The sequence below is a fragment of the Medicago sativa genome, chromosome 7 (genome assembly GCF_051527215.1).
Source record: "Medicago sativa cultivar Bolivia chromosome 7, Bolivia_mono, whole genome shotgun sequence".
NCBI classification, from domain to species: Eukaryota; Viridiplantae; Streptophyta; class Magnoliopsida; order Fabales; family Fabaceae; genus Medicago; species Medicago sativa.
In genome coordinates, this window is record NC_140755.1 from 72,555,813 (window position 1) to 72,579,963 (window position 24,151).

General features: G+C 31.8%; 1 long non-coding RNA gene and 1 pseudogene across 1 annotated transcript; one reads left to right on the forward strand and one right to left on the reverse strand.

Moving 5' to 3' along the window:
- Positions 1-3,582: 3,582 nt before the first annotated feature.
- On the forward strand, positions 3,583-4,222 carry LOC146908245 (uncharacterized). The gene is made up of 2 exons (XR_015018214.1): positions 3,583-3,835; positions 4,025-4,222. It is a non-coding gene; the product is annotated as an uncharacterized LOC146908245 (long non-coding RNA).
- A 566-nt stretch (positions 4,223-4,788) lies between these two features.
- LOC146908246 (toll/interleukin-1 receptor-like protein pseudogene) lies at positions 4,789-5,190 on the reverse strand (annotated as a pseudogene).
- Between the last annotated feature and the right edge of the window lie 18,961 nt (positions 5,191-24,151).

Sequence of the window (24,151 nt, forward strand, 5' to 3'; positions counted from 1 at the left end):
GGTAAAATATTTTTACAAGATAAAGATACATAGAGTTATTAGTTGCATCTAATAAGGATTTTACTTTAGAGATAAAAATATTATATAGCACCTCGTATCCTTCCACGGAAAAGAGAACACAAGCAACCACATATTTCTCATGTATCTTGTTCACTTATTTATACACATAACCAAACCAAAGGCAATCACTCATTTCCACTTCAAAGAGAAAAATTCCTCTTCAATATCTCATTCCTCTATGTTCTTTCTTCTTTCTTCCTTCTTTTCTTTCTCGGTCCTTTCTCTTTTCTCCCCTCTCTCATTTCTTTGTTCATCACTATTCTATCTCCTCTCTTATTACTTTTTCTCTCTTTTTTTTGTTATTTTCTATTCTTTCTTCTCATTCTACAAAAGAAAATTCCAAAACACTTGAGAAAAGGAAACATCTACTCTTTCTTTGATTTTAATTTCCATAACTCACAAAATGTGTAAAGAACCATAAACTCAAACATAAGCTTCTAATAAGGATATGAATCAATTTAGTAAGTTTCAAGAACAAATTTTGGGGTGGTGTTTAACTTTTGTATCGAGTGGCTCCCCTCCTTCTAATGATTAAGTATAAGCCTCAACTTGCTTCTCAAAAGTTTAGGTGATAGCTTGATTTAATTTCTAACAAGTTTTAGCTTTCTCATCTAAAGTTCCAGTAGAATGAGAATAGAAACCACTTGTTCTATATTTTTTACTCTTATTATGTTAACCATTGGGTTCTTATCACTGTCATTTTAAGTGTTGCCTTGTCCCTCTTCTTTCCACCTTCATTCATTCTAGTATTGCTTTGGCTTTTAATTTTGGGTTAAATATGTTTTTGGTCCCTATAAATATACAAACTTTTTGTTTTAGTCCTTCTAAAATTTTCCTTCAACTTTTAATCCCTTAAAAATTTTCCATCTTCACTTTTGGTCCCTCCTTTAAAGTAAAATCATATGTAGAATTCATATTTTTGAATAAAATTTTGTAGAAAAATTCATAATATTATAAAAATCTCTCCCAAAAAAATTTAGAATTTTTTAACAAAAAAAGAATTTAATATGAATTTTTATATTTTTGACGGTTAAAAATTCATATTTAATTTATGTTTGGTTAAAAAATTCTAATTTTTTTAAGAAAGATTTTTACAATATTCTACACATTTTTGTACAATTTCATTAAAAAAATACTAAAATGAAATTTAAAATAGGGGCCAAAAGTAGTGATTGAAAATTTTATAGGGACTAAAAGTTGAAGAAATTTTTTAGAGGAACTAAACTGAAAAGTTGGTATATTTATAGGGACCAAAAATATATTTAACCCTTTAATTTTTATTCTCACAGATTATTTCATCTGAAGTGGTTTGATGCTATAAGAGAGTATCGTACCTATGTTATATCATTTTTTTTTTCTCTTAAGGATCGAATCTTGTATCATCATAAGAACCATTTATGAAAAAGAAAACAAGTATTTTCTAGTCTATAAAATACTGTTTTCTTGTATTAAAAATGGAGCCTTGTTAACGAGTGTTGTAACACCCTAAACTCCTTAAGCAATAAATCATGCAAAACAAATAATTATTTCAAAAGAGTTTAGATGCTACGATTTCATTTGTCAAAAACATGCATAATCGATTTTCATAAAAATTTTGCAAACGGAAGACAAGCATACAAGATGATCTCAACAACTTAACAGTTCTCCATAACCATGCCATAAGTCTTATAATTCATCACCAAATAAAATCTCAAGTCTCAAATAATATATAAATGAGCAACAAGTTTCAAAAGACATAAGTAAATAATAGAAGTTCGACATCCTAATCAGATCCCTAACTAAGACTTCAAAGAAAAGAAACGAGATCTACCCATTCATACAAATAGGCAGACGGTCAACCAAACGACCACTAGGGGTTAGTTAATATTCCACAAATAATATATAATCAATGAAAGTAAAGCGACATATTCATTTTCAATGATCAATAAATAGACATTTAATTAAATCATTCAACAATGAAATTCCACATCAACATTATTCATCAAGCCTACAAGCATAATAAAGCAATATATACAAATTCACCTTTTTCATATATTCTCACATATTCACCAAGTTTCACCAATGCACATAATCACCAATTCACATAGTCAAGTATGACACGACTCACCAATTATCAAATGCATGCAATGTTCTAGACTCTTCTAGATGAATGTGGTACCAATTAGATTCCGGAGATAATTTTACCGTATTGAATTCACACCCACGTAAGAGTACACCTCCAGTTACGTATTTCACCAAAGAGATGTAAAAGTACACCTCCATTTACATTATTCATAAGACTCAACATGACTATGAATGCATGGAGTTCAAGTAAAAATTCGACAATGCACAAATCACGAAACTAACATATTCACCAAAGCAATGTAAAGTACACCTCCAATTACATTCTTCATAAATTCAACACAATTTGCATTATCAAGTATTTACATCCACACAATTCAACAAATCATAATCAACAAAGAGTCATCATCAAAGTCATCGACAATATTTATCACCATAAAGAAACACATTGTTCACAAATCATCAAATCGCATAAAGACGAATATTTCACCACATCATGATAACAGACATTTAATTCACCAATCAAACATTGATTCATCCTTATTTCACCATATTATCATGAATGCAAAGCCATTTGCAAGTTATAAGATCGTAACACTCAATTTTAGTAAAGTTTGCATATTTTACAAAAACTGTCTATTTCCAATTTATTTCATCAAAAGAAGACATTCATGTTCAAATGCATCAACATATCATATTCACATATCACATAACATCACAGTAGTTCATACATATCAATATCATAGCTCAATTTCGGTTATTCACAAAATTCACAAAATTCGTCTCATTTTCTCATTTTCAAAAAAAAAAATCATTTTCAAAGTAAGATCAAGTCTTAAGCCCACATAATCATTCTAAGCTCATTGTTATAGAAAACAAATCATAACCCCGTTATTTTATTTGAGAAAAACAAGTTTCGGAAAATTATACGTCCTTGACCATATTCAACTAAGTTTCATTTCAATTCATCAAAACCATTTTAATCCAATCCAATTGATGTTCCAGTAGGTTTTCAAGTCAAAACAGCAGTCAAATACATCAAAAGAAACACTTAGGGTTGTCCGAAAACGGCCCCAACTTCTCGGGACGCCTAAAATCATGAGTTATGTCCTGAGCAACTCGCCATGGCGAGCTCACCAGAAATAGAGAACCCATATTATTGATATGCTAATTAATCACCTCATATTATATTATTCCCACAACTAACTTCATCATCCTTCAAAATCATTATTTTGCAATTTTCGCGTTGTCTACCATGAAAGGCTAAAAAAAGGGTTGGATAAATAAATTAACTTTAATGACCAAAAATATTTTAACGATGAATCCTTAATAAAGTTAAGATATATTTTATTTAAAATAATAGTCAGGTGATCTACTGCAAAGGACAAATATGACACATGGATATAATTAAGAGATATTTTATATATTCTAATTTAAAAAAAATACATAGACATAAACAAAGCATTAATGTTTTACATATAAAATGAGCACACACATTTACATTTATTACAAACAAATTAGGAAAATATGACTACAAGTCTGAAGATTGTATATGTTGTCATCCTATTTATTTCGCTACTTCTTGTTGTAACAGAAGGAGGCATACGTAAGAAGGAATGTCGTCAAGACTCTGATTGTCCATCTTATTTTTGTGCCACGCTTACAATTCCGAAATGTATCCATTCTACGTGTTTGTGCAAATAGAAATTCTTAGGTAAGTTGAAAAATAATTTTGTTAACTTCTATACCCTCAAAAAAAAAAAAAAATTTGTTAACTTCTAAACGTATCATTTTATTTTAACGTGTTAATTATTTGACATTGACTTCAATGTGATGATGATACTCTTAATACTTTCTTGCACAATTAAATTTTTCTCTCTCTAACTTTAAATCTATTTGACAGACAGATAAGCACGTATAATGCAAGGGCAACAATGGCTTCCTTTGTTTTCTTTTACAAGATATATATGGAAATAAAAAAGTTATTGTATACCTATAAAATAAAATGAGCTGAGATAAATAGAGATAGATGAATATGTAAAATTATTATTAAATAAATGCAATATGATTATATAAAGTAGTCATTTATCATTTACTTCAACTTATTGGTACACTATTTGGTCCAAAAAAAACTTATTCGTGTACTATTTCATCAACAGCGCAAACATGAGAAACATTTAGTTTCTTGAAAACAAAATATATTCAAGAATAACATGGTTGAATTAGTTTTTCCTTTAATTTGAAAAAAGTTTTCAATTAAATCTCAAAATCATCAAAAAACAGATTTTAGAGTTCTTGTTTTATCAACGCTATCACCACCACCCGTGGTCGCCATCCACTACTATAACCACTTTCTAATTACCTCCAACCACGATCCACCACCATTGACCACCCAATCTATCTACGTATCTATCGAGAATGGATTCTATCATGTGTGATTTTGATCATATCACCATAAAAATAAAATAAGAAAAGAGAGAGCAACAAATGAAAAGATTATATGTGATTAGTATGAATGATGTGAGATCGTTTTTTACTCTCGCTAAGTGTATATCTTTCAAAGAAGATGACTTACTTGTCATTGGTTAAAGTCCACCCACACAGATTGGCCACTTGAGTGAGAGCTTCCTTCCACCTCAACACCACCTTTGAATCATATCCAAAATTTTATCCATGCTTTATAAAGGATTCAGCAAAAGTTCCTTTTTGATGTCTCACATCAGATGGATCAACATGGTAGAAAATTGGTAGAATACGTTTATCATATTGTTGAGCGAAATAAATGATCTCAACCAATTCCCGCAAACACCATGTTAAGGAAGCATAATTCTTTGAAAAGGCCACAATATAAATTTGAGATAAGTCAATTGCACGACGAAGCTCCGATCCTATGGATTCACCTTTCAACATCATTTTACTATCCAAAAATGGAACAATCTTTTTACTTTTTAAAGCAGTAAAAAGATGATCGATGAGATTGTGTCGCGTGTCTTCGCCCCTAAAACTCACAAACACCTCATGGTGACGAAGTTTTTTTGCCGAAGTTGAAGCACCTGTTGTGAATTTCATCTTTATTTCCGCAGTTTGCTGTGGAAGATGTGTGAAGAATAAGTTTTAATGAGTAGTATTAAATCATCCAGGAAATAGCTACTGGTGCTTTCTGGTAATTTCTTCTCCGTTTCCTTGCAATATCCTACAAATATACTCCTCTGTTTCAAAATAAGTGTCGCTTTAGCCAAAAAAATTGTTTCAAAATGAATGTCGCGTTCAGTTTCCAATGCAATAATAACTTTTTCTTTTCAATTGTACCCTCCAATTGATACTCTGCACACTACTTCCAAAGTATTACTTTTAAAACTAACCAATAGTTAATAAGGATAATTTGGTAAAATAATCATTCTCTTTCTTTTAATCATTGCATTTCTTAATATGTGTGCAAACACCTAAAACGACACTCATTTTGAAACGGAGGGAGTAATAATTTTCCTGTTTTTCAAACATCCACTACATCGTCCAAATAAAAAAGTCTTCTTCATGTCCTCCATTTGTTAATGAATTTTTTATTTTTGTTTTAAGGGTGTGTAATTTGTTTTAAAGTGAGAAGTTAGTATGTGAGAAAATCAACTATAGTTATTGTAACCACTCATGATTTTTTTAGGAAAATGATTGGTAGACCACTCATATTTTCATACCACCCATACACCCCCACATATTTGAGAGAAGAGAGATGGATGAAAGGGAAGAAAGACAAAGTGTTTGTGGGGTCTAAGCCACATGTCACATGTTTATGTGGAGGTTTAAGTGTGTATGCCACCTATAGGTATGCATATATCACCACTCTTTTTTTATGTATGTGCGTATAATATTAACCATTAATTTGTTTATTAATGGTTTATGTCGCTCACTTTATTTTCTAAAGTGTATACGTAGATTTATGAGAATAATAATAATAAAAAAAACATGTATTTTATATTTACTACAATTAAATTTTATTCTTGAGTATACAAGATTTTTAAAAAAGTTGTTTTATTCTTAAGAAAAAGAGCAGGAAAATGTTCCCATAAACCCGGGATCAATCTAATATTGAAATTTACAAATTGGTCGAAAGGTGGACCTTTATTCATATTAGAAAGCCCTATGATGATGCGATTTGATTAGATGTAAACTTTTTTCCTTCCGTAAATTAGGTATCATTCACGCGCAACTTCGGAGTTTTAACATTGTTGCATGCCAAATACTGGATTCAAACCCAGTACTTTGTTTATGTTAGAAAAAACTTGTGTCATCTCATCTAAGCGTTGTTGTGTAGGTGATTAGATGTAATTTTTTTAATTTTTTTTGGCAGATGTCAATTTTAAAAGTTCCCAAGAATAATAAAACTCATAATATTCCTTAAAAATAAAAACTCAAAAATAAATTAAGTAGACTTCAAACGAACACCTGCCTTATTCTTCCCCACTTCTTATTCTTTGCCCAAACAATTTGTATACCCGTATCCTATTGGGCGTCTAGGGCGTGTTGAAATCCTCTTTATATAAAAAAAAAAAAAAAAATGGACCGATGAAATAGATAAACAAACAGATAATGTTCTGTTTTCCTCTCAAAAGAAAAATGAAGAGCATCAAGAATTGTTCAAGACACAATTGACAAGTTTTAATTGCATGATTTATTTGTTCACTTTCTATTTTTCAACCACACCTCCTTGAATTGTGGCAAATAGTGCATTGTGATTGACTGCTCTTTATTCTTGAAGAATTCTTGATGTTACTTTTCTAGAGATATAACATTGCTCTTTTCCAAAGGAAAATGCTATTCTCTAGAAAAATAGCATCAAGAATGTACCTATCACATGGGGCTTTTTTTTCCACGTGTTGGCATAATTTATAGAATATTTTTTTGGTGACCGAGGTTCGAACCCCAGACCTTTTGCATATTTTATGCACTGTCCCTGTCCTCGTAAGCTTAACTCAGTTGGTATAGACAATACATAAAATATGTAAGGTCCGGAGTTCAAACCCCGGCCACCACCAAAAAAAAAAAAATATGCATTGTCCTTACCAATTGAGTTAAACTCACGAGGACAATTTATAGATATTTTTAACAAGGGCAAAACAACCTCATTTCATTAACAACAATATGATCGATGAAAGTGAAGGACTCGATAAATAAATGAAAACTAGTGATTTGGCCGGCTCTTGTATATATATTCAATGGAGTCGTGTATCTACGGTGCAGTCACCCAAATGACTTTTCCAATAAAGTCAAATCTTTTAAATCAGTTTGTTCAAAAACCGGTTTTAAAAGTCTAAATAAAATATGGAATTTATTAAAGGACCAACAGGGAAGTGTATTTTACAACCCTTTATTTTATGTCCAAACTATCAAGATATTACACTAGTTAAAGCACAAATTAGATGGTGTGATACAACGGCTGAATATTTTTTAGACAAATATTTATATGAAAGCCATGAAAATGAAGATCATTTTTTATATAATGAATATAAAGGATTAGCTCAAGATTTAAGGAATAAACTTAAAGAATTAGCTAGATGAGTGAAGAAAATAATACACTCACAACCAGAGTTAAAGCTTTGCTTGACGAAACCAAGAAATTAAATGAGAGATTTGAAAGACAAATTTCTTTTCTTGAAACCTTACCTCAAATCTATAAACAAAATAATTTGTTTACGAAAGATTATGAGCAAGGATTAGAAAGACCCCATAAAACTTGGGTAAATATGGAAAAAGATTTTCCGTGTTACAATAAAAATGAGAACCATAAATATCCTCATATATATCATTCTTTTAATCCTCAGTTAAACAATATCACTGATATGATTAATTACTAATAAAAAATTGTTGTAAACAACATCTTTCTCTTCAAGAAGGGGGGAAGAATAAGGAAAAAATCGAAATCGAAGAAAAAACCTTATTTGCTAACTATAAAAGATGAGTATAGAAGAAAACATAGAGTATCAACTCGAAAAATTAGATCAACTTATGGCTACTCTAGACATAAGTGAAAAAGATTCCATTAAGGAAGAACCTGAACCTAAAGATCTAGAAGATTTTGTCTACGACTTTAGTTCTGATGATGATTCAAAAGACGATGGAAATTTCATTAAAATAGAACAATTAGAAATGGGTGAAAGCTCAGGAACAAAAAGAGGACCCTCTTATAATTGGAATACAGAGTTCCATAGAGAATTTTCCCAAGCTAAATACCAAAGAATTCCTATGAATTATATTCCCAAACATAGTGTAAATGATGGAAGTGGAATTTTAAATATTGATTGTGTTGACAATCTTGTTCAAGCCATAAGAAATTGGTATAATAAAAATACTATCCAAATACAGTTAGATAGTGATTTAAAAGGTCTAAGCCCAAAACAAATTTTTAATTATCTTTTGTGTAGAACAGAAGGTAATGCATATAAATTTCTGGCTGAAAAACCTGAAGAAGAACAAACTTCAGAAAACAGTATGGGAATGATCAATAAAATCTTTGAATGGCTTTTAAATGAATTCAAAGGATGGCAAGATACGGTAGATTCAAATACCGCCTTTAACACTGAAAAATTATGGAGAATAATGAATTTATCCATATGTAATCCTTGTTATATAGAAAATTATATTTGTGAATTCTCACAATTATATTATGACTTAAATAAGGATACCAGAGAAAACCAAAAGGTTGTTGAATTATTTTACCAAAAATTACCTATGGCAATGTCCCAAATAATTCAAACCGAATTTAATAGTGCAGTTTCCTCAGGAAAGGTTAAAGACACTTTAGGAGCTAGAATTTCTATTCTTAGAAATTGGATGCAAGAACAGTGCCTAAAGAAACAATCAAAACGAGATGCACGAATAGGATTGTGCTGCGATAGAATCCAAGGAAAAATTGGAGCATATGGTTGTGAAAAAACTAGGAGAAAAAGAAAATATCCTAGAAGAAAGAAATTTAAAAGATTTTCCTATGATAAAAAGAAACATAGGAAGAAAAAATTCTATAGAAGAAAAAGGGAGTACCCTAGGAAAAATAAAACATGTCCTAAAGGTAAAAAATCATGTACATGTTGGCTATGCCATGAAACAGGACATTATGCTAATGAATGTCCAAAGAAAGTTTCTAAAGAAAAGAAACAAGTTCTAAACATGATTTATAGAATAGGTTATGAACCAGTAGAATCAGATTCAGATTCTGATTGGGAGCAACAAAGTTTCTATGAACTTTGTACAGATTCCGAAGATGAGCAAAACCAAGATTTTGAGTAAAGGAAACCCTAGTGCTACCTTTATCAAAATAAAACTTCGAAAGAAGGAAATTTTAGCCTATTTAGATACAGGCGCAACATTATGTTTCGAAAAACGAAGCATATCAAGAGATTGGAAAAGGTTAGAAAAACCCAAAGAAATAATTGTTGCAGACAAATCAAAACATCAAATATGGTTTGTTTTGAGAGACATTTCAATTACCATAGAAGGTTATGAATTTTTTATACCAACAATTTATCTCCATGATTCAGGATTAGATTTAATCATTGGAAATAACTTTTTAAAGTTATATGCACCGTTTGTGCAAAATGTTAAAACCATTTCTTTGCTTTGGAAAAATTTAGCAAACCCCAAAGAAAAGACAAAAGTTATAACAACAAAAATTATAACTAGAAATGAGATTATTCAATTAATTTCTGAAAATCTTATAAACCTAAAAAGTATTTGGGAGGAAGGAAAATTCTTTTTAAATCTTGAAGAAATAGAACAAAAACTTGATACTGTATGTTCAGAAGATCCTTTAGATAATCTGAAAAATACAAATCATGAACTTGTTACCATTAAATTACGAGATCCTAATAAGGAGATTAATGTAAAATATAAAATGCCTTATTCAGTGCAAGATAAATTAGAATTTCAAAAAGATATAAAAGAACTTCAAGAAAAGAAGTTAATTACTTCATCTGCAAGTCCACATTCGGCACCCGCTTTTTATGTGACAAATCACAATGAAATAAAAAGAGGAAAAGCTAGAATGGTGATAAATTATAAGAAACTCAATGATGCTACAATCGGGGATTCTTATAAATTACCACGAAAAGATTATATTTTGCAGAAAATAAAAGGATGTGATTGGTTTTCATCCTTTGATGCAAAATCAGGATATTATCAAATTAGACTTTCAGAAGGAACTAAGCCTTTAACAGCTTTTTCATGTCCACAAGGTCATTACCAATGGAATGTCCTTCCATTTGGACTAAAACAAGCACCATCTATATACCAAAGATTTATGGATAATGCTCTTAGAGGATTAGAACATACATGTTTGGCATATATTGATGACATTTTAGTTTTTACAAAAGGAACTAAAGAACAACATCTTAAAGATGTAGAAATTGTTTTAAACAGAATTTCAGAAAAGGGAATTGTTATTTCAAAAAGGAAATCACAATTAGCCAAAAAAGAAATTGAGTATTTAGGCCTTATTTTTAAAGAAAATGGCACTCTCGATTTATCTCCACATGTTCAGGAAAAGATTCAAGCTTTCCCTGATGAATTGAAAGACCGAAAACAAATTCAAATATTTTTAGGATGTTTGAATTATATTGCCAATGAAGGATTTTTCAAAAATTTGGCAACTGAAAGAAAGATTTTACAGAAAAAGATATCTGAAAAGGTTCCATGGTCATGGACTGAACAAGATACTTTAACTGTAAAAACTATTAAAAGAAAAATTAAAGTTTTACCCAGCTTATACAATCCAACAGAAAATGATTTTTTAATTGTTGAGATTGATGCTGATAAAACAACCTGGGCAGGTTGTATGAGAGCTCTACCTAATGGTAAAGCGATACTGAATCTTGATGATTCGGGAAACTATGTTGGTGATGTAACCCATCAACAAGGAATGAAAGATACTGGAGCAACCCAGTACGCTAAGTCTAGTAGCTCGAAAGAGAAATTGGACAAACTATCTGATTTATCAGAAAAATTAGTATCAAAAGATACTAAGATTGATTATTCTTATGAAAATATTAAAAATAAGATAAAAGATGAAGATCTTTTACTTTGTAAATATGTTTCAGGATCATTTACAGATACCGAAACAAGGTATCCAATTCATGAATTAGAAACATTAAGTTGTGTTAAAGTTTTAACAAAATGGCAAATGGAATTAATTCCAACCAGATTTTTATTAAGAACAGATTCCAAATATGTAACTGGATTTTGGAAATATGACCTTCGCGTCAATTATAAATATGGAAGACTTGTAAGATGGCAGATGAAACTCCAACCGTTTCACCCATATATTGAATATATAAAATCTGAAAAGAATTGCTTTGCAGATGCATTGACAAGAGAATGGAAGCAGCTATAAAGACGCTACAGAATTCTCTCAGACAAAAACAGGAGCAAATTGACTCTGCAAAAAATCGTCTAGAAACTCTTCTTTCTGGAGAGGGGGAGATGATATTAACAATTCAAAACCTTGAAAAACTTTGTCAAAAAGAAACATCAATAGTTTCAGAATCTAAAAATAGTGAAAACTGGGATCTGCTAGGTCAAGATTCTGGAAAATTCAACTACTATGTAAAATACTCAGCTCCAAAAGAGTCAAAAATCCCAATTGAATCAATAGAACCAAATGGATGGAATCCAACAAAAGAATCCTCAACAAACCCAACAACTGTCCTTGCAGAATTACCAAAGACATCTTGGGCTGACAAAGTCGAAGAAGATGAAAGAAAAAATGGAAAAGAAGAAGAATCCATTGATCAGCAAATAAGCCAAAAAATTGATAGTCAACTTGGAGGCAAGAAAATGGCTTATGTAGTTTTTGATGGACCCATGAAAGGAATCTACCAAAATTGGGAAACCACAAAACTTCACACACAAGGCAAAAATGTCAGATACAAGGGTTATGAAACTCTTGAGAAAGCAAAAGCAGCCTACAACGCTGTTTACAAAGAAGTTGCAACAGCCAATAACATAGTCCAACCATCAAAAATGGAGAAGAAAAAGAAGATATCTGTAGATAAAATTATCTATGGAGAAAGACAGTTCGTCAAAGAAGTCACCATTGGAGACTACTACAAAAACTGGAGATGGCTAACCAACTATTCAGAAGAATTAAAAGCAGAATGTTTTTATCCTAGCAACAATGGGATAGAAGTCAAAGCTGTAACAGTTCCAAGCATAGGCAAGGAATTGGTAAGATCATTCTATGATTGCGGAATGATTAAAACAATGTATATTCAAGAAAACACAGGAAAGAAGATCCATGAATTAGAACTTCTTCCAAAAGATATAGGCGATATCGCTTATAAATTCAACAATAACTTTGCAAAAGGTAAAGAGTTCTTTTTATCTTTTACTTCAACTTATCCATGGTTTGAAGACGATGAAGTTATTAAAGCCAGACACTTAATCAAGATTGGTATTTCAAATCATTCATATCCAACAAATGATGGAAGAGATGTAGATCCAAGACCATGAATTGAAGCAATATAAGTTATATCGTTTGATATGAGCTTGCCTCTTAGTTTTAAGAACTAGTGGTCCTATAGTGGTAAAACACTATAGCTGAGAATTCTTGAGGTAATACTCTGGAGGAATTCGCCCTGAGTTGGGAAAAACTCAAACACAAGCAGAAAAAATTGCTGAAGAAATCAAATTGCTGAAGCAAACCAACCATATTTCTGAAGAAATAATCAGGTATGACTTTATTGCATATTAAACATGACTGAAATTTCATATTTTGAAGGAACATCTAGTTATTATGCTGATAGCATAATAGATAATAAAATAGAAGAAGCAGATTTATCTTTAACTGCTGAAGAAAATTTTAAAAGAAAATTTAGTAAATTGAGAGAATTTCTTTCAAGAAAAAATATTCTGAAATTTGGAATAGTAACAGGAGAAGAAGCAATTCCTATTGAAACAACTAATGGGAAAATAGCTATATCTACTATAAACAAAGAACAAATCATAAAGAGACTTGAAACGTTTTCCGAAAACGAAAGAAGAAAAATTGGTTATATTCATATATCAACCATTCAATTCTTAATCAAAAGTACCTTCATGAAAGGTATTAATTCACCTTTAGAAATAGCCCTAGAAGACTCTAGGATTTTAGATAAAAACCATGCAATGATTGCAAAAGGAAAATGTAATCTTAAAGATGGAAAAATAAAATTTGATATAAATTTACAAATAGGATTATCCCTAAAAGATATAGATCTAGATAGATCCATAGTTTTTCATTATAAAATGGAAAATTCAAAATTCATGAAAGAAGGTAATCATCCTTTTACAATTTATTATAGAATTAATTATGCTCTGAGTAATTCACATCATAGCATAGAATTCTTAGGAAAAGATACAATTCATATTGATGAGTTGTTTAAACAATTAGTTTCTCTAGAATCACCAATCTATAAAAATTTCGCAAGAAATAGTTTTTCCTTAATAAAAACAGAAAAGAATCTGTTTGAAGAAACAGAAAAACCATTGCTTAAAAGCCAAAGTCTTCGAATGACAGATTTTAATAAACCAGTAAGTTCTCAAAATATATTTGAAGATGATGCCTCATCCTTAAATAACACTTCATTCGAACCTCCTAGGAAGGATTTCGAAATAAGTAGAGAAAAAGAGCTTAAGGATCTGCATGATTCTATAAAAACTCTATCGATACAGGTTAATAAGATTAATCAAAGACTATAAAAAGTCAAAATGCCTGGATTAAATCTAAAAACAGAGTTACAACTCTATAAGCAAAAACTAGAAGAAATAATTTCTGAAATAAATTATCAAAATACAAGAATTATGTTAAAACAAATTCTTTTTGCTTCACAAGATTTAATAATCTACCATGTAGATTCTATTTCTAAGTTATTAGAAGAAATAGAAGATTTGAATACTCTTACAAGTATTCAGCAAGAAAAAGCAAAAATGCTTTTAGAACCCTTTCAAGGTTTAGCAAAAATCGAAGAGATGTTAAAACAAATAAAAACTGAACAAATGTTAGAACAAGAAAACCTCCGTTGGAGAATCAACAATTAGATATGCCTGGTTTAACTCTTAAATCAGAATTAATACTTTTTAAAACTAGGTTACAACATCTAGTAAGTGATATAGAATGGTATTATGATCTAATAACATACAAACAAATAATATATAAAGCTCAAACTTTAATGAGATCTCATATAGATTTAATTGAAGATCTGGTAGAAGAAATGCAAGAAAATCTCATAGAGATTCAAAAGAAGAGAGCAAAAATTCTTTTAGAACCTTTTTGGGGTTTAGAAAGAATTGAACAACTTATAAATGAAGCTCGAGCTCGAGAAAATTCCGCGAAAAACCTCACTCCAAATCTGGTATCAGAGCCAGGAACACAATCCTAAGGGATAAAAATGAAAACAATAATAAAAAAGAAATTAAAAATATCTTTTTTCTTAAAACAAAAGCTTTTTAAAATCGTTTTTCCAAATAACCGATTTAAAAAGACATCCACGTGGCACTATCCAATTAAGCCACATAAGCGACTTTTTCAAAAAAGTCACAAAAGTAACTTCACCATAGAAGCCCCCTATATATAATGGGAAATTTAATCATGCAACAATCTCTTTTTTTTACATGTCATTCCAATTCTGTCCTCTATTTTTTTTTTTATCTCATTTCAATTTTGTCTTCCCACTCTTATGGTCCACAATTGAATGCATTTGAACTTGTTTTGGTTCCTTCACTATGTAACTGATGGGAACATTCAAAGGAATGTTCATCCTCACCATTCCATTTTATGAGATGAAGCACACCTCCTCAAACATTATTTTCTCATTTACATCCTTGACATTCTTAGTCACCTTCTTTGACCGTTCTTCTTCAAAGCAGTTGAGAATTCTTTTTCGTCCTTTCTTTTAAGAGGAAAAACCCTTTAATCTGATGCCGCTAAGAAGCAACAAGGCTAGCCTGCATTTTCCCATTGTTCGTACCTATCGGTTTCTTATGATCGGTAAATACATTGAACACGTCATCATCGGTATTCCTATTTACATCGCTGTTATTATTGAATATCTCGCCGCAAAGGTGATTTTTGCTTATCTTTATTATTTATGTCCAATTCATTTGTCTCCCATTCACATCTTTGACAAGTCCATGTACCCTTCTTTGACGGTTTTTCTTCAATCTCATTTCTAATTGTTTTGTCTTCATATTGGCTAGAGACTGAGAAAGTGTGAGATTTCAGTTGGTTGTTTAATTCATAAAATCAGCATTGAGTTTGTACACTTTTTTTTTTTTTTTTTTTCATTTTCAATATGGTTAATATCATGCTTTCATTTCTCCAAGTCATGATGGTTTGTGATGGCTGAGGTATGCTTAAATGAGATAACCTAGACGAGAAGAAAGGTAACACATTTGGTAGAGAGCTGTAGAAAAATCGCCGCACTATCTCACTGATCACTCTAATAGACTATAGAAAAATCGCCGCACTATCTCACTGATCACTCTAATAGACTATAGAAAAATCGCCGCACTATCTCACTGATCACTCTAATAGACTATAGGCTTAATTAAATGTTTGGTCCCATAACTTAATTGTTGTTTTCGATTTGGTCCCCTAACTCTAAAATTTTCCCGTTTGGTCCCTCATGTACATCTCCGTTAATGAAGTTGGTCCCGTTCCGTTAATTTTAACCTCAAATGTCTATAATGTATCAACATGGTAGATGGTACACCATAGACCTCATTATGTTGTTTAGTTTAAACCGTTTGATATTTTTTTGAAAATACAACCATTAGATCATGTTTGTCTACTGTATATAATCGTGCACCACCACCACCTAATTATTTTCAACATTCTTCATCTTCTTCCTTCACTGTCTTCTTCATCTTCATCACCATCTTCATAAATCATCAACACCAAACCCAAAACAAACAAAAAACCAGTAAAAAAACATTTAAAAAAGCTCATAATCATCAATTTCTTCATTGTTCATATTCTTCTCAATCTCATCCAACTCCACCTTCATCTTCAACATCTTCTTCCTTTTGCATCATCTTCATTGTTCTCCATCTACATAAATAACACCCAGAAAAACACATAAAAAATCCAGAAATTTTATGACACACTTTTTCAGCATCACACCAGCTTCTTCATCATCACATAGAGAAAAGAGAGGCGACACTATCTTCCTTTCTATCACAAAAAATCAACAGCAACCACACACTAACACCCTTTTCCCCATTTTCTACAATTTGTTTTGCGAATCTGCTTCTGCTTGCCAGAGAGGTTCTCTCCGTCGTGCTCTCTGCCGCGCTCTCCACCAGCCACCACCCTCCTCCTCCGACCACAACAGAACAACACCACATGCACAGCTAATGAATCTAGGGTTTAATGATTTGGGAATTTTGTCAATTTAAGGTTTTTGATTTAGTTTGTTATTTATCTTCAAAATTGGGAACTGTTCCACATTTGTTATGTTACGTTTTTTTAATAAATCCATTCATCTTTTTTTTTTATTGATTGATAGACTACTTTTTGGATTGTTCTTGCTGAGAAAATTAATGGAGGAACTCGTGCCCAGAAACAAACCCATTTACTCTTTTCTTTATTTTTTCTACGCACCTATAAGAATTAAGCTAAAAAATTATCTTAGAAAATTGAAGGCTGAAGAAAAGGGGTCTTAAATTATAAATGGGTTTAACTGGATTCAAAATATCATGCTGCCGATCTGGAAGGATTTAGTCTTCAGACCTATGAATTGTATTTGTGGATTGGTTTGCACTTGTTATTGATACTATTCCTTAGGATTGTTGTTGTTGATTGTGTTTTTTTGGTTTCTGGAATTTTTTAGAGGGAGAAGAAGGAAGATGATGAAAAGAAAAGAAAATTATGTGGTGATGGTGCACTATTATATGCAATGGACTTGCAATCAAGTGGCTAAAATCACATCATACATATTATACATTAAAAAACTAACGGCGGGGACTAAATTCACTAACGGAGATGTACATGAGGGACCAAACGGAAAAATTTTAGAGTTATGGGACCAAATCGAAAACAACAATTAAGTTATGGGATCAAACGTTTAATTAAGCCTAGACTATATTTAGACCATAAGAAAGGTAGCACAATTGGTAGATGAACAACAGAAAAATCGCAACAGTATCTCACTCATCACCCTAAAAATACACTATATTTGTTTCAATAAATAGTAATAGTAATCACCTCATGTTAAATAGTAGCGGGGAATAAATAATGTGTGGAATGAATGGGTTTCCCCATATATATTTTTAAGGGTTAATTATGTTTCTAGTCCCTATAAAATAGCGACCTTGTAAGTTTAGTCCCTACTTAATTTTAATAGCATTTTTAGTCCCTATAAAAAAAAATTTACTTATAATTTTAGTCCCTGCTAAAACAAAGTTTGATTAATTATCCTTAAACTCTTAAATTTTTGAACGATTTTTTTGAGACAAGATTAGAACACTATGAAAGGTTCGTTTACTAAAATTTAGAATTTTCTGACATGAAATGAATTAAATATGAATTTTTTAAAACGACAAAAGTTAAAGATAAAAAGTAATAAAATCTGGATGTAGAAATCAAATTTTGCGATAATTTTTTGCGGACGAACTTTTAGTAATGTTCTAAACATGTCTGCAAAAAATTGTTCAAAAATTTAAGAGTTTAAGCATAAATTAAACAAATTTGAATTGAGTAGGGACTAATACTCAGTGCAGAAAAACAAAATTAGGGACTAAAAATGCTATTAAAATTAAGTAGGGACTAAACTTACAAGGTCGCTATTTTATAGGGACTAGAAACATAATTAACCCTATTTTTAATATAGTAGTGTGTAATAAATCATATAGTTTCCTCCTAAAAAAAAATCATATAGTTTCCATTATTGACATGCTAATTAATCACCTCATATTATATTATTCTCACAACTAACTTCATCATCCTTCAAAATCATTACTCTCTTTTGCTATTTTCGCATTGTCTACCATGAAAGGCTAATAAAAAAGGTTGGATAAATAAATTATCTTTAATGACCAAAAATATTTTAACGGTGAATCCTTAATAAAGTTAAGAGATATTTTCCTAAAAGCTGCATATAATTAAGAGGTATTTTGTAAAGGACAATCATCTCATCTAAGGTTTGTTCAAGCTGCATATCACTCAACCATTGCAAAGCGGAGTGCAGCCCTAAAGCTTCTCCCACATCCATTGAAACAGTACAAGGATATGTAATAGTCTTAGCCAGGACAAAAGTACCTTTCGAGTCACGAACACAAATGCCAATACCTGTACGGTTAAGTTAAGCAGAAAAAGCCGCGTCGATATTACATTTGTATCTTCCTGGTATAGGAGGCTGTCATGTGATTCTTGTTGAAGCAAAAATCTTTTTGATGAATGTTTTAATGATAACAAACCTCGTGGAATAAATGAAAAGTTTTATGAATGGTGATCTACTGATGTTTGCACTTGAGTCTTTGTTAAAAGAACAGGAATCACATAAGTGGATAAGCTAGAAGCCACCCACATTGATAAGTGCATCACATCTACTCAACAATGAAAGAATGAGTATATCATCAGTTGAAACAACAAGATCATATCTCTATGAAGATTCATAGCTCAAGAATCATGATCGAAGAACTTGAATCATGATGGAAGAACTTACATCACAAGCTGCACAAGAATGTGCTTGAAGTTATGTGACAAAACTCACATTGAGTTTTATGTTATACGATTTGAAGATCCACCATGGGTAAAGAATATAAAAGGAAATATGCATACAAGTTAGGAAGATTCTCAGAACCATGAGTATATCATCACAAGCTGCATAAGAATGTGCTTGAAGTCTGGAACACCATTTTTTTAGGGCACCAAAATTGTTATTTTTACTTAGTAGTTAGTACTATATAGATAGGTATATTTCTTTTTAATTCACTTTGATTAATTCTATTGAAAATATATTTTTATAAAACTTTGATGATAAATGAATCTTTTGCAACAAAAAATGCAGGAACAAAAATATTGAAATAATTAAAATGACAAAATTTTATTATTTCATCCAAGACTCCAAAAATCTTAGAACTGGCCTTGATTATGAGCATACATTTCATGCATCTACTAAATAAAACTAATTTTTTATATAATAAGATAAAATAAAAATATAACTTCATTTTATATTTAGAATTTGTTTAGCTCGTCATTTTTTATAAAGGAAGACATCAGATGTCAATTTTTTTGAAATTCAGACAAGACTCCAAATTCAGACAAGTCGTTCCGAGTAGAAAGGAAGACATCAGATGTCAATTTAGAATCTGTTTCAAAGTCCACGTTATCAAGCTGCATATCACTCAACCATTGCAAAGCGGAGTGCAGCCCTAAAGCTTCTCCCACATCCACTGAAACAGTACAAGGATATGTAATAGTCTTAGCCAGGACAAAAGTACCTTTCGAGTCACGAACACAAATGCCAATACCTGTACGGTTAAGTTAAGCAGAAAAAGCCGCGTCGATATTACATTTATATCTTCCTGATATAGGAGGCTGTCATGTGATTCTTGTTGAAGCAAAAATCTTTTTGATGAATGTTTTAATGATAACAAACCTCGTGGAATAAATGATAAGTTTTATGAATGGTGATCTACTGATGTTTGCACTTGAGTCTTTGTTAAAAGAACAGGAATCACATAAGTGGATAAGCTAGAAGCCACCCACATTGATAAGTGCATCACATCTACTCAACAATGAAAGAATGAGTATATCATCAGTTGAAACAACAAGATCATATCTCTATGAAGATACATAGCTCAAGAATCATGATCGAAGAACTTGAATCATGATGGAAGAACTTACATCACAAGCTGCACAAGAATGTGCTTGAAGTTATGTGACAAAACTCACATTGAGTTTTATGTTATATGATTTGAAGATCCACCATGGGTAAAGAATATAAAAGGAAATATGCATACAAGTTAGGAAGATTCTCAGAACGATGAGTATATCATCACAAGCTGCACAAGAATGTGCTTGAAGTCTGGAACACCATTTTTTTAGGGCACCAAAATTGTTATTTTTACTTAGTAGTTAGTGTTATACCCTAATTTTGGACCTAAAAATACTAGCTCAATTCTTCTTTTCTTGTATTTCAAGTCATTTGATATGTCTCTCATCAATTGCATCTTTCTCTGCATTTTATTTCAATGTTGTTTGCAAAATTCATGAAAAAGGGTATTTTAGTCATTTCCTGTATCCAAACTCATTTTAGTCCTTAAAAATTGTTTGAGTCTCTTCAATTGGTTTGAATTAGCCTTTATTTCAATTCTATGTCAAAATCCATTTCAAAAATTGCATTTGAAGTCATTTTGAGTCAGTTTAGCCCCTAGGGGCATTTTAGTCTTTTCATGTGTTAAAACTCTGTTTAATTTCCAAAAATTGTCTCTGAGTCTTTTCAATTGGTTTGAATAAATTCTTGCTTTAATTTCATGATAAAGTCCATTTTAAAATTGCATCTGAGTCATTTTGAGTCGTTTTGGTCCCCAGGGGCATTTTGGTCATTTCACACGAAATTTTGACAGAGAGAGGTTACTTTGAAGTACCTCATTTAAGTAATTGGTTCATTTTAGTCCATTTTGTGTTTTTTATTGGTTCCACTTTACGTTATTTTCCATTTACCAATTTTAAATTCAGTTTTATTTTAATTTTTCATTTTAGTCCTTGAAATTTCTAAAATTGCATTTCAGTCCTTCAAACTTTTCAAAATTTCACTTTAGTCCTTTTTATTTTATTTCTTTTAAAGTCTTTTTAATTTAGGTTTTAGTCCTTTTAGGTCAAACTTCTATTTTCAGTCCTTCTTAGGTCAATTGCAATTAAGTCCTTTGGTCCTTAATAATTTTTTCTGCAGGTCAGTCCTGTAAGTTCTGAAAATTGCAAAATGGTCCTAAAACACCAAACTCAGCAAGGCCGAGCCAACCAAGTTCAAAGTCCACATGTCAACATTTTATTGGAGCATCAGAACACATGGCAGCCTATATAAGGGCCACATCAACAATTGCACAGGGGAATCAATCACAATTTGCCAACTCAACAAACACGTTTCACCAATTCTCTCTCCTCTAACAGAATCAAACACCACTTTTCATCAAGAACATGATGAAGCTTACGAAGAACTTCATCATCTAACAAACCCTAACCAACTCAAATCTTCACCAAATTCGTCACAAATTGCACAAAATCAACACAAATTTCCAGAAAATCCAAACAAAAACTATCTCAATTCAACAAGTGTTCGTCAAATTCAATTGAATTCGTACTAAGTCCTCAGTGATTTTCCATGAAAATCTTCATCATCGAACTGTTATTTTTTCCTCTTCTTGCAATTCAAGCATTGAGCGATCACAAGAAGAAGATTCAAAGTGAGAAGAAGAGGGAACGAAGCAAGATTTTGAACCAGCGAGAAAAGAGAAGAAGATTCACCGATTTATTTTCGGTTTCAGAAGTTCCAAACAACTTACCAGAGGAATCTAAAGCCATAACGAAGATTTCTGAAGAGTTATCCGTTCAAATCTCCAAATCAAAGCCAGGTGAACACACGAAATTTTCTCGTTTTTGTTCCAAATCATCATCGAAAGTTCGTAATCAAAAATAAACGGTGAAACTGAATAGATCAACAAGCTTTAAGACTCGTTCTTTTGAAAAAGTTTGAAAAAGATTGAAAAAGTTCAAAGTCGAAACCCTAACATGTAGATCTAGGATGATTCACCGTTTATTTCGTAAAATCAAGTTCAAATTCATAATCAGCATGAAAAATAGAATAGATTAGGGTTTGGATTCATTTGATTCGAGTGTGAAGCTCGCCGGAATCTGGAATTCACGGCGGAGTTGATGAAGATTTCGATGAATCTTCATCTTCTCCGACCGTTTCGTTCCAGAAACCGGCAGGGAAGACGACGGAGAAGAAAAGAGAAGGAGGAGCCTCTCTCTCTAAGTTTAAACCTAGAGAGAGAGTGAGCAGGAAGGAATGAGGTGAACCGGCCTCACTCTCCTTTTATAAACATTTTGAACCGGCCGGTTCACCCAAACCCTGCTGGTTCACTTGGTTCAGTCCACTCTTTCAATCTCAGCCGTTGATCTTGTTTAGTGATGAGGTGTACGGACGTGATTGTCCCTTCCTGCGTATCCATTTCTTCTTGTCATGCGCTGTGTGTTCCTGACCCTTGGATCTAGGGTTTTGATGAGATTGGATCAATCCAACGCCTCTGAGGCGTTTGAATGATCCAGATCCATCAAGACCTTGGGCCTGGGTTTGTCTTTCTGCAGTTTTTCTATTTTCCCCTTGTTTGTTGCTATTTTCAACACTGTGCCTTGCTAGTTACACCCCTGTTTTGTCTAAAATTCTCATAAAAATTCCATAAATTTTTCCATATGTTTTTGACATTTTTCTTAACCTTTTTGTGATATTTTTATGTGTTAAATCTTGATAGAAATATGTGTAGCATTTTTTTTTTAAATTTGTTTACCATTCTTGTCAAAATTTGTGATTTTCTTGTACATTTTTAAGTCCAAAATCCCTTAAAAATTCTAAAAAATTTCATGTATATTTCTTGTTATTTTTGTAATGTTTTCATGCATTTTGTTGACTGAAAATTTTGTTAAAAAAAATATTATCACATTGTCTTGTATTATTTCTTGATTTTATGTGAAAAAACCTTTAAAAAAAAATTGCTCAATTCCATTCTATGCTCTTGAAGATTGGTTGATATATATGTTATATGATTCTACGAATCTTTAGCTACTGTTTGTATATAATTGTGATGCTTGTGTGTGAGTCTTGATTAGTTGCTTGGTTTACAAGTTACATTTGTGAATAAATAATGCATATATGTCTAAATTCACTTTAAAAATGTCAAGTTCATCATATTTCCCTAATTCTCATTTTAAGACTTGATTCTAAGCCTTTGAAAAATGTATTAGAATGTGAGAATTTTGGTTTCCCGATGAAAGAGAAGCCCATCAATCTTGCTACATCTCCTTACTTCTTCCATTACTCCAATGCACCCACAGGAATAAGAGAAGATTTCATAGAAGCTTGGTCTAAGCTTCGAAAGAAAGATGTGAAGCATATGGGTGTGAGGTCCGGTGTTACTCATGAGGCCTATACTCAGTGGGTGATAAACCAAGCTGAGAAGATTGGTATGCCTTACCCCGCCATGAGATATGTGTCTGCATCTATTCCAACCATGCCTTTGCCTTTACTCCCACCTACTCAGGAGATGTATCAGGAGCATCTACCTATGGAGAGTCTGGAGAAGCATCAGTCGAGGACTAGATACTATGAGGCTGAGAACTTGATCATGACTTTGGATGGAAAGGATGAGCAGAAGACTCATGAGGTCTTGACATTGAAGAAAGAGCTGGCTAAAGCTCGGAAAGAAATTGAAGAAAAGGATAAGTTACTTATGAGAGACTCCAAGAGGGCAAGGAGTGCTCGTAATTTCTATGCACGATACTGCAGCTATGAGTCTGGGTCTGAGTCTGAGGATGATGCTTCCACTTCTTATGCTTGAGGATTTCTGTTTCCTGTTGTTATTTTCAGTTGTTTATGGATGCTTTACATTTCAAAGTCTATCCCTTGGCTTAATATTTCAAAGGGAGTTATCTTGTAAGACTCTGTGATGTTTGATTGTTTTGTCTGGTTTTGATGTTTCAATTGTTTAGTAATGTTTACAAGTTTCTAATTTGTCTAAAACCCTTCGATAACACAAAAAGAGTCTTTTTGCACATGCATTAACACATCTCATGCATCATATGCATTCACTGGTCACAAAAGACTTCTCTCGTGCTCATTGCCTCCTGGTTTTGTCCGCCGCAGTCTGAAAAGTGGCTCGTGCTCGTAAAGTTTACCAACCAGACAGAGTTCATCAAACAAGATTGTACAGAAGAAGAAACATGACTAACTTTGAAGAAGAAAATGCTCAGCTCCGTGCTGAATTGGCTGCTATGAAAGAAGACTTGGCT